The sequence below is a fragment of the Bison bison genome, unplaced genomic scaffold, assembly GCF_000754665.1.
Source record: "Bison bison bison isolate TAMUID 2011002044 unplaced genomic scaffold, Bison_UMD1.0 scf7180017864145, whole genome shotgun sequence".
NCBI classification, from domain to species: domain Eukaryota; kingdom Metazoa; phylum Chordata; class Mammalia; order Artiodactyla; family Bovidae; genus Bison; species Bison bison.
Window position 1 is genome coordinate 8,813,684 of NW_011494717.1, and position 12,502 is coordinate 8,826,185.

The window sequence follows — 12,502 nt, forward strand, 5'->3', positions numbered from 1 at the left end:
ACCCTGCCCCTTACCCTGCCCCTTCCTGCTGTGCTAGCCTCCTCTTCTGCGCTGTCTCTGCCTTGTTTGGCCTTTCTCTGCTTCCCAAGGTTCTGGATCCAAGAGATGGCCCCTGGCCACAGTACTACCCATAAAGGCCTCCAGGTGGCGCTCTAAGCTTATCAGTGCCTGCTTCTTTGGTTTACGGTGCCAAGGTTGACCTAACCTAATATGCAGAGAGTCTGTACATCATGCAAAATGCTGGGCTAAATGAATCACAAACTGGAATCAAGATTGCCAGGAAAAATATCAACAACCTCAGATATGCAGATGATACCACTCTAATGGCAGAAAGTGAAGAGGAGCTAAAGAGACTCTTGATGAGGGGGAAAGAGGAGAGTGAAAAAGCTGGCTTAAAACTCAACATTCAAAAAGCTAAGATCATGGCATTTCGTCCCATCACTTCACGGCAAATAGAAGGGGGGAAAGTACAAGCAGTGACAGATTTTATTTTCTTGGGCTCCAAAATCTGCAGATGGTGACAGCTAGGAAATGAAAAGATGTTTGCTCCTTGGAAGGAAAGCTATGACAAAACTAGACAGCGTATTAAAAAATAGAGATATCACTTTGCTGACAAAGGTCTGTGTAGTCAAAGCTGTGGTTTTTCCAGTAGTCAAGTATGGGTGTAAGAATTGGATTATAAAGAAGGCTGAGCACCGAAGAATTGATACTTTTGAATTGTGGTGCTGGAGAAGACTCTTGAGAGTCCCTTGGACTGCAGGGAGAAAAAAAACAGTCATTCCTAAAGGAAATGAACCCTGAATATTCATTGAAAGGACTGATGCTGAAGCTGAAGCTCCAATACTTAAGCCACCTAATGCAAAGAGCCAACTTATTGGAAAAGACCCTGATGCTGGGAAAGACAGAAGGAGAAAGGAGAAAGGGGCAGAAGAGGATGAGATGGTTAGATAGCATTACCAATTCAATGGACATGAATTTGAGCTCTGGGAGATTATGAAAGGCAGGGGAACCTGGATTGCTGCAGTCTATGGGGTCTCAAAGGGTCGAACAAGACTTAGCAATTGAACAACGAGAGACCTAAGAAAGGCCAATATGTCCATATCACTGTGGCCTCAACCCCAGCCCCCAGAGCAGCCCAGGACTAGGTCAACCTTGAGTGTGAGTGAGGGGCCACAGCAGCCCTTCTGCTATCATGAGAACCCCTGGGGAAGTTGTCTTTTTCAAAACCAATCTCAAGGTTTAGGTTAAAGTTGCAAGTTTTAACAAACAAAAATACAGGATGCTCAGTTAAATCTGAATTTAAGATAGCGAATCATTTTTAGAAATTTTGCATATAGATATGTCTCATATAGTGTCTGTGGCATACTTATACTGAAAAATTATTTGTTGTTTGTCTGAAATTCCAGTTTAACTAGGCATCTTATATTCATCTGGCCAGTCTATGTTTACTTTCATGAGTTTTAGATTTTTTATGTAATGCAGGCTTATGGGGTATCTGCCAGGCATGTGTTAGATACAAAAATGAATCAAGTGCAGCTTCTGCATTTAGAGATTAATTTGAGGAAAATATGTATTGATAAATAATTATAGTACAGTAGGCTTAGGAACCATGGGATAATAGACATTTGGGTTTTAGTGCTGGCTTTAGTTCAAGCTCTGCTTCTGATGTTCACTAGCTGTGTGATCTTAGGCAAGTTAGTTAACTTCTCTGGGTCTCTATTGTTTATTGTAAAAATGGAAATGATACCAACCTCAGGGGATGACCAGGGCAGTTATAGGAAATGGTACACATCTCATGCCAGGCTATAGTAGCAGCTAAATAAATGTTAATTTCCCCCTTTTAAAAAAGAAATGCTGTGTGTGAGAGAGAGACAAATAAAAGTACCAGCAAAGAGCTTTACTTGTTTTGGGAAGGTCTTTACAAAGACATTACTTTTCCAACAAAGGTCCATCTAGTCAAGGCTATGGTTTTTCCAGTAGTCATATGTGGATGTGAGAGTTGGACTATAAAGAAATCTGAGAGCAGAAGAATGGATGCTTTTGAACTGTGGTGTTGGAGAAGACTCTTGAGGGTCCCTTGGACTGCAAGGAGATCCAACTAGTCCATCCTAAAGGAGATCAGTCCTGGTTATTCATTGGAAGGACTGATGTTGAAGCTGAAACTCCAATACTTTGGCCACCTCATGCGAAGAGTTGACTCATTGGAAAAGACCCTGATTCTGGGAGGGATTGGAGGCAGGAGGAGAAGGGGATGACAGAGGATGAGATGGTTGGATGGCATCACCAACTCAATGGACATGAGTTTGGGTAAACTCCGGGAGTTGGTGATGGACAGGGAGGCCTGGCATGCTGCAATTCATGGGGTTGCAAAGAGTCAGACATGACTGAGCGACTGAACTGAACTGAACTGAACTTACAAAGAATATAACACTTCTTTTTTTTTTTTTTTGGCTGCGCTGAGTCTTCGTTGCTGCGTGCAGGCTTTCTCTAGCTGCGGTGAACAGGGGCTACTCTCTAGTTACGGTGTATGGACTTCTTATTGCGGTGGCTTCTTTTGTTGCAGAGCAAGGTCTCTAGGGTGTGCGGGCTTCAGTAGATGTGGCACACGGGCTTAGCTGCTCAGAGGCATGTGGAATCCTGCCAGACCAGGGATCAAACTGGTGTCCCCTGTATTGGCAGGCAGATTTTCAACCACTGGACTACCAGGGAAGTCCACACTTCACTTTTTATATAAAAATAATAACAGATATGTTTATTGAATGCCCACAACATGGCAAGCACTGTACCAAGCACCTGATAAACAAGATCCCATCTAATCCTTATGTTAAGTCTCAGAGGTTTTTACTATTATTATCTCTACAGATGAAAAAACTGAGTTAAATAGCTTGCCATAGAGTTAGTGAGTGTTAGATTTAGTATTTCATCAACTCAAGTTCTTGTAGCTTCCAAAGCATGCCCTAATCTCTGTCTAATGCTTCCTTTCCACAACTGGGCCTTTGACATTTGAGGAGGGGATCTCTACAAGGAGAAGCCCGATTTGTGTCCATCGAGCTGCAGAAACAGGGGATGCAGATACAAATGCTGGGGCAGACAAAAGAGTGAGTCCTGGGAGACACATGCAGTTCTATGTTCATTGCAGCACTGTTTATAATAGCCAGGACATGGAAGCAACCTACTAATAAATGTCCATCAACAGAGGAATGGATAAAGAAGATGTAACACATATGTGTGTGTATATACATATGTATGTATACATATAAATACATATGTACACATGTATATACACACATATGTGTTACAATATACACACACATATGTGTTACATCTTCTTTATCCATTCCTCTGTTGCTATATATATATATATATATACACACACACATATTGAATAGGAAATGGCAACCCACTCCACTATTCTTGCCTGGACAATTCCACGGACAGAGAACACTGGCGGGTTATAGTCCAAGGGATTACAAAGAGTCAGACACAACTGAGTGCACACACACACACACACACAGTATATCACTCAGCCACAGAAAAGAATGAAGTAATGCCATTTGCAGCAACATGGATGGACCTAGAGATTATCGTACTGAGTGAAGTAAGTCGGACGGAGAAAGAGAAATATCATATGATATTGGTTATACGTGGAGCCTAAAATATGACACAAATGAGCTTATCTACAACACAGAAATAGAGTTACAGACATAGACAACGAACTTATTGTAACCAGGGGGTAGTGAGGGAGGGATAAATTGGGAGGTTGGGATTGACATATACACACTACTACATACAAAACGGATAACTAGTAAGGATCTACTGTACAGCACAGGGTCCTCTACTCACTATTCTGTAGTGGTCTATATGGGAAGAGTGGGTATATGTATATGTATAACTGATTCACTTTGCTGTACACTTGAAAGTAACACAATGTCGTGAATCAACTACACTCCAATAAAAAAATTAAGGAAAAAAACTGTTGGGGCCTGGAGGCCACCTCAAACTCATCCAAGTTAATCCAAGTCTTTATCACCCACCTGATCATCATGGTGGCACAAAAGCAGGGTGACATCTTGCAATCTAAGCCACTGCTCTAAAGGTGGTGTTTATTCTGGATACGGTGGGTTATTAATGTTCACAAGAGGTTTGTCTTAAGACCTGTGCAAATTCTAAATTTGTATATTTGACCTTAATGTAACAGGATATAATTGAGGGGGAGAATCAAATGACCTCTTGAACAGAATAAGAGTTTGGTTACTATTGATAGTTACCATTTATTGGGTATTTACTGTGTTTTGAGTACTGCTGGGCATTTTTCATATGTTATCTCATTTAACCATCGTAACTACAAATGAGAAAAACCATGGCCCAAGGTCATATCAAAAAGGAATTATTGGACCCAAGGTTTGTGCAGCTCCAGTAGGGAGAAGGGTTAGATTTGCTCTCTAGATAAGGTCACAAGACCACCTGCTTCAAGTCTCGAGATTAAAATGCATTCCTTAACAAAATTACACATTGCTTCCATGAGCACCTTGTACATTTTAAAGCCATATCAAGGGTTTCCTATATCTGGCCATCAGTCCTATTTGAATGCCCTATTCCTCTTTTGTGTGCTAAGTCACTTCAGTCATGTCTGACTCTTTGCGACCCCATGGACTGTAGCCCACCAGACTCCTCTGTCCCTGGGATTCTCCAGGCAAGAACGCTGGAGTGGGTTGCCATTTCCTTCTTCAGGGGGTCTTCCTGACCCAGAGATCAGAACTGCATCTCTTAACATCTCCTGCATTGGCAGGGGGGTTCTTTACCACTAGAGCAGCCTGGGGAGTGAAAGTGAAAGTGGCTTAGTCGTGTCATACTCTTTGTGACCCCCATGGACTGCATAGTATACCTGGGAAGTATCAGAAGAATAATGAGCACTGTTGGAAACCATGACCAGCATCACCACTCCTCTCTGCCCCTACTTCACAACCAGGGCAGGCCTGCAAGTGCCAATCTAAAATCTAGCTCCCCCACCAGCCAGAGTCGACCCACTCTCTCAGACTCCCTCTACCACCTGGCTTCCCCAGTCACCCTGGTCAAAGCACAAAAGGTCAAGATGTTTTTCACTTGCTTGGCCGTTTTCAGTCCCATGTGAAGTGTTGAGAATACGAAAGTAAATAAGATATGGTCTCTGAGAGTGAGGACCTCCAGCAAGGAGATTTGTGAACGAGCCTGATAACATAAGGTGATGAGGGGCCATGACAAAGAAAGTACCTAGCAGCAAAAAGAACGTACCAGTTGTCTGGACGAGGTCCCTGACAGTGTCACAGAGGAGATGACACTACAGCTGGTCTTGGAGAATGAGTGGGACTTCACAGAATGAAGGGCAAGGGAGATTCCAAGTAGGATGGCCCCCACAACACTGGCTTGGCTGTGAAACCGAACTGCTTTCTTGAACAACTACAAGTCCTTGATCTTTGGGGCTGACATGTATGGTGGGAAGTAATGAGGTTGAGTGCACCAGAGGCGTGGACAATGAAGTGGAAATGGTTAGTAGGGGCCAGATTATAATAGAGCTTATACCATGTGAAAAAGTCTGAACTTTTATCCTTCAAGCCAGTGTTTCTCAAACTTTCCACTACCATACCACCCCATAAGGCAGATTGGAGAGTTCAGGCTTAGAGGTGTCTTGAGTTCAAACTCTCTTTAAACGTCTTATCTTTAAAAGTATGTTATTCCCCTAAGTGGATTGGCTTTGTGCTTGGGGCTATTTTTGTGTATATTGATGATGAAAACATGTGCAATGTAGAATTACAGTGAAACTCTGGTGACTGTGGGTAGTCATTCTTACTGAAAACTGCACTGCTTTCCCACACCATGAACTGGCTGGTCGCCTCTATTTTCGGGATTCTTTGACACTTGGTGGTACTTCATTCTTGCCAGGCATACCTTCTAACTGAGTAGGAAGGAGCCTTGTAAGATCCTTCACAGGCAGTGCATGTGAAGCATGCTTTGCTGCTATAAAAATGAGCATCAGAAAGTGTGTATCATGTTATTTTATTATGTTCTTGCTTTTGGTGTAGAATTCAGCAAATTTTCATCAAAATCTAGCCAGAGCCCTTCACTGCCATGATAGCTGGGGCTTCACCAGTCTGTCTACTGTGATGATTTGTAGACTTCTGGTTGTATTTCTGTATTTATTTTTAAATCTACCGTGTGGATATTTAGTGCTATGTCTCTTTAAGTTTGGATTAGTGTTTCTAAAATGGTGGAGTTACTCTGAATGTTACAAATGGATCAAGGCATTAAAATAAATGAGATCTACCTTTCACCAAACCCAAGTACTGATGCTATTGTAAACAACAGTGTGTATAGTGCCTAACAACTGTGTGAAAATCCTTTTACCATTTTAATCCAGATGTTTAACAAGCCTAATCTCTTACTCTAATAAATATACTATCAAATTCAAAAAAAAAAATAAAAGTATGTGATTCTTGCATTCTACTTCATTGTATGTCTGTTTTAAAATATTTTAAAATGTTGTCCCAAATCTGTAAATAAAATTTAAGCTTGAGGAAGACATAACTATTCTACAGCTCCTCATTCTGTTTCTTTACAAGACTCCCCCATGCCCAGGAGTTGTTCAGCCAGTTTGAGAAGGGCAGCCATAGGGATTTAAGCAGAGGAGTTATACTGATAAGATTTCTCTTCTAGAAAGAGACTTCCAGCAGTGGTGTTGAGGATGGATCGAAGTGGGAGACACTAGAGGCATAAAGACCAGGTGGAGGCTCTGCAGTAACCCAAGCAAGAGATGGTAAAGGTGATGGAGATTAATAAGGGGAACAGAAATGAGTCATTTTTAAATGAAATCAGGGCTGCCCTTGTGGTTCAGAAGTTAAGACTTCATACTTCCATTGTAGGGGCACAGGTTCAATACCTGGTCAGAAACTAAGATCCCACATGCAGTGCAGTGTATATATATACACATATATGTACCTGTGAAAGTGCTGCACTCAATATGTCAGCAAACTTGGAAAACTCAGCAGTGGCCACAGGACTGGAAAAGGTCAGTTTTCATTCCGATTCCAAAGAAAGGCAATGCCAAAAAATGTTCAAAGTACCACACAATTGCACTCATCTTACACACTAGTAAAGTAATGCTCAAAATTCTCCAAGCCAGGCTTCAACAGTACATGAACCGTGAACTTCAGATGTTCAAGCTGGTTTTAGAAAAGGCAGAGGAACCAGAGATCAAATTGCCAACATCGGCTGGATCATCAAAAAAGCAAGAGAGTTCCAGAAAAACCTCTATTTCTGCTTTATTGACTATGCCAAAGTCTTTGACGGTGTGGATCACAATAAACTGTGGAAAATTCTGAAAGAGATGGGAATACCAGACCACCTGACCTGCCTCTTGAGAAACCTATATGCAGGTCAGGAAGCAACAGTTAGAATTGGACATGGAACAACAGACTGGTTCCAAATAGGAAAAGGAGTACGTCAAGGCTGTATATTGTCACCCTGCTTATTTACCTTATATGCATAGTACATCATGAGAAATGTTGGGCTGGATGAAGCACATGCTGGAATCAAGATTGCTGGGAGAAATATCAATAACTTCAGATATGCAGATGACACCACCCTTATGGCAGAAAGTGAGGAAGAACTAAAGAGCCTCTTGATGAAAGTGAAAGAGGAGAGTGAAAAAGTTGGCTTAAAGCTCAACATTCAGAAAACTAAGATCATGGCATCCAGTCCCATCACTTCATGGCAAACAGATGGGCAAACAGTGGAAACAGTGGCTGACTTTACTTTTCTGGGCTCCAAAATCACTGCAGATGGTGATTGCAGCCATGAAATTAAAAGACACTTACTCCTTGAAAGAAAAGTTATGACTAACCTAGACAGCATATTAAAAAGCAGAGACATTACTTTGCCAACAAAGGTCCGTCTAGTCAAGGCTATGGTTTTTCCAGTAATCATGTATGGATGTGAGAGTTGGACTCTAAAGAAAGCTGAGCGCAGAAGAATGGATGCTTTTGAACCGTGGTGTTAGAGAAGACTCTTGAGGGTCCCTTGGACTGCAAGGAGATCCAACTAGTCCATCCTAAAGGAGATCAATCCTTGTTATTCATTGGAAGGACTGATGTTGAAGCTGAAACTCAAATCCTTTGGCCACCTGATGGGAAGAGCTGACTCATTTGAACAGACCCTGATGCTGGGATAGATTGAGGGCAGGAGGAGAAGGGGATGACAGAGGATGAGATGGTTGGATGGTATCACCAACTCAATGGACATGAGTTTGGGTAAACTCTGGGAGTTGGTGATGGACAGGGAGGCCTGGCGTGCTGTGATTCATGGGGTTGCAAGAGTCGGACACGACTGAGTGACTGAACTGAACTGAACTGATATATACATATATATAATAGAATTAATAGTATTGGAAAATGGTCCTGGTGTAGGGAGTCAGGGAGAAGATGTGGGTTAAGACCACCCTCAGGTTTTTCTTGGATAGTGATGTCATTAACAATAATAGGGAATATATGAAAGTTGGGTTTTTGAGGGAGGGAGGGTAAATAAGAGTAACTTAAGCCCACTGAGTTTGAGATGCCTGTGGGACACAGGGTTGGAGGTGTCTAGGGCTGCTGTCTATGGGGTCACACAGAGTCGGACACGACTGAAGCGACTTAGCAGCAGCAGCAGCAGCAGAAGGCAATTACATATACAGTTCTCACAGCTGGAAGGGCTGATGGGGATGGAGATACAAATTCAGAAGTCACGGGAATAGCTGAAGCCACTCAGGAAGTATGTATAGAGGAAGGAGAAAAGGAAATGAGATGGGAATTACAAGGATGGTTAAGGGCAGATTTAGGGAGCAAGGAAGAATGGAAAAAGAAAAGAAATGTCAAAAAGTCAAGAGGATTCATGACGCCCTGGTGAATGGCCAATTCCAGGGCTGAGGGAGGGAGAGTACAAGATGAGCCTGGAACATCTTGTGCCCGAAAGCAAGGGAATGTTCAAAGAATGCTGGGGACAAATCCAAAGCATACAGGAGCCAACTTGCAGTTTCTTCCATTAGACAAATCTGTGATAAATTCAACATCAAAACACATAAGAAGGAAGGATTGTAATCCACAGGGGGAAACAAGTCCCTGTCAACGCTGATATAAATAAATAAATGGGAGTGGATCTGAGCCCTAAACCAGAAACTGGCAACGTGTGTCCACTGGATTTCAGGATAGCTAGGGACGAGTAACGCTGTGTGTGCAGTCTGTTTTTCTGCTTTTTGAAATGATAATGTCCATAGCAATTATCCTATGTCTGTGCCACTAGTGTATGCTGGGGACATTAAGGCAAATGATGTTTCTCTTTACTTCACAGGTTTTCAAATCAAGGGGACTGGTACTCAAGGAGTGGTACCAAGAACTGGACCTGAAGAGCCATACCCACACTGAACCCTGAGTTAGATGATGAGATCCTAGACTTCAAGTTGGTGCTGTCATGGAATGAGACGAGGCAAGCGATGAGTGTATTTTGCATTGAGCGGGGTGTTAATTCTTGTCATCAGATGGTAGGGTGTGGCAGATTGCATTTTCCAAAGATGATTCAACAATATCTCTCATCCACATGCTCTTATCATGTGACTTGAACATGGCTTCCATTGAGAGGCAGGGTTTATGTTCCCTTTCTTTATTATTAGATAGATATGGTAGAAGTGATGTCTGAGGCTAGGTTATAAAAAGGGATGCAGCTTTTCTCTCACTATAATATTCACCCACGAAACCTACAGCTACCAAATATGTAATGAGAAAGCTAGCTCCGAGACAGTATGGGGAGGGTTGTCTAGCCAGTCCCCCAAGTTCCAGCCGCCATCTGGACTGTAACCACATGAGAAACCCTGAGCCAGAACCACCCAACTGAGCCCTTCCTGAATTCCCACCCCACACAGAGATAACGAAATGGTTGTTGTTTTAAACTCCTAAATTAAAGTGATCTGTTTTTCAGCAATGGATAACTGGCACATGGTAAAAATGTGGAGAATCTGGGTGAAGGGTATGCAGAAATTGTAGAATGGTCCTTTATCCCATGTGTGATGAATGGGTGGGGTTACTAGAATCACAGTCTCTTCTCAGGATTACTCAGGACCATCTGTACCACCCAAGTCCACACCTACAACCATAGAGATGAGCTGGAACTTCAGAATGGAGAAACAAACTGAGTCTGAAAATTTCCACTTTGTCTTTGTGGTACCCAGACACCCCATAGATACAGCTAGGAATGGCTTCAAGTCTGCAATTCTGTGGCTAGGAAAAAGTTTTCTCTTTCTAGAACATTTTCCTGTCCTAATGCCCTGATTTGTCCTGGGAATTACCCTCTACAAGAAACCCTCTCCTTTCTGAGAATTGCCTTGGATGGGCGGAGACAGTCTTGACTCACCATAGGTTGTGTCTCTCTCTTTTACTACTCACTTTGTTTGTAGTCAGCTGCCTTCTCCTTCTCCCCTGAGAAAATGGACTTAGTCAGAGTGCTTTGACACCCATAGTCCTGGGGTAGAATCTCTGGGAATTATACAGGGAGACTCAGAAAAGAATGCTTGCCTATGAATTCTTACTTCTGAGTCATTCGAAGAGAATGCAGCATGTCAACAAGCCCAGCAGAATCCAGTGATGTTCACCAAGAGTGCTCAATTTCAGCAGGGTTAGGAATGGCAGAATAGTAAGGCATGAAGAGCTTGCACTGATTATAGAGGGTAATGAGAGTATATTGAGAAGGTCAGTACCATGTGAGAAAAGTTATTTAGTGGAAACATTAGGGAGAGTGTAGAAGGGAGACTACCTACAGGTGAGAAGGCAGGAAATAGAGAATGCCAGAGTTTCAATTAATAGATGACTAGAGTTTTGGTGCAAAGATGGAGAGCGAAGGGAGTGAGATAGCAGTGTAACAGTAGCAGTAGAACTTAAAGATTAAATATGTGTAGGACTTCCCTGGTGGTCCAGTGGTTAAGATTCCACCCTTTCACTGGAGGGGGCATGGGTTTGAGTCCTAGTTAGGTAAGTTCTGCATGCCACACGGTGTGGCCAAAAAAAAAGACTAAATATGTGTAAAGATAAGGAAAATGTTGATGGAGACTCTGAGGCAGTTAGGTCAGAGAAAGTAAGAAAATATATTTTTTTTAAGTTTTATAATCTTTTGATTCCTTTCACCCATTTATTTGGGGTCAAAGAAAATCTTTGAAGAAACTTTGAAGAAAACCTTTGTCTTCACTTGATCCAATTCCATAAACACTTACTGTTTGTTTCACATTCAGCGCTAGATGCTGAGGGAGCAGGTGAATAAGACAGAACTCCTGCCCACAAGGGGCACATAGTCTGATTGAAGAGACACACGCAAATGAAGGTCAACACTATAAGATGTGTGTCATAAAAGGAGGCATGTACAAAATAGGCACAGAGGTGACCTTAAGATATCCATGGGAGTCAGGGCTGAGGGAGGGAGACCCAGAAATAATCTGCACAAAGAGAACCAAGCTTAGGAAATCACAAACTGGTGAGCATAGGGAGCCTGGGGCAGAGCACTGGAGGACAAGGATAGTAGGTGTGGACAGGAAGAAGGATCTAGAAGAACTGGAGAGATCCACAAAAACTGACCTAGAACAGGGAATTCAGGAACACCAATGAATATATCAAAGAGGGAGCTAGTTATGAGGGGGTAGAATCTAAGCCAGCTAGTAGGCAAGCAGGAGTTGTTTTTACAAATGCATTGGTAGAGAGACAATAAGCTTGGTTTAAAAAAAAAAAAAAAGTGTGTGTATAGACGATTTTGTTAGCTCCATTTGGGGGTAAAAGTGTTGATTTTCTTCTGGTAAGAGACGGAAAGGAATGTTTAACACAAGTAAAGGAAAATTGAATTTTAATATTAGAGTAACACACTGCTATTGAAAAGCATAAACCAAGAGAGGAAAGAAAACCCAGCCTTAGCACTCTCGTGTCGCTGAAAAATAAATATTCTCTTTCTCCTTTGCAGTAGCCGTGAGACAGATCCGTCATCGGGCTACTATGGAATCAGGTTTAAGTGCTTGTTCCTTCTGTCCTCAGTTAAGGCGGAGGAATTGTTACCCTGTTGCTAAGGGAAAAGGAAGGGGCTGTTCCCAGTTGCCATGGTGACAAGGTGAGCGCGTTCCCTCGATACCGCCGTAAATTTATGAGACGGTGGCCTCTCCTTGTTACTGTGGCAACTTAGAAGGACTGTTCTCGTCGCCCCCAACCCCCCACCCCATCTCCCGTCGCCGTTGCTAAGACAAGGTGAAGGTACGGGCGCTCCTTCCCTCGCCAACCAGTTACCTTGGAGACGGCGGGTGCCCTGGCCCGCCCCTCTCGGACTGACAGCGGCGGCCGCATCGCGCCTGCGCAGTGCTCTCTTCCCCCGCAGTCTCTGTGCGTTGAAGCCGGAGACCGCGGCGGCCTCTACTAGGACCCTCCGCCCCGGAGCCGCCGGCCGGAGCCGCAGCCTCAGCCGCAGCGCTCCC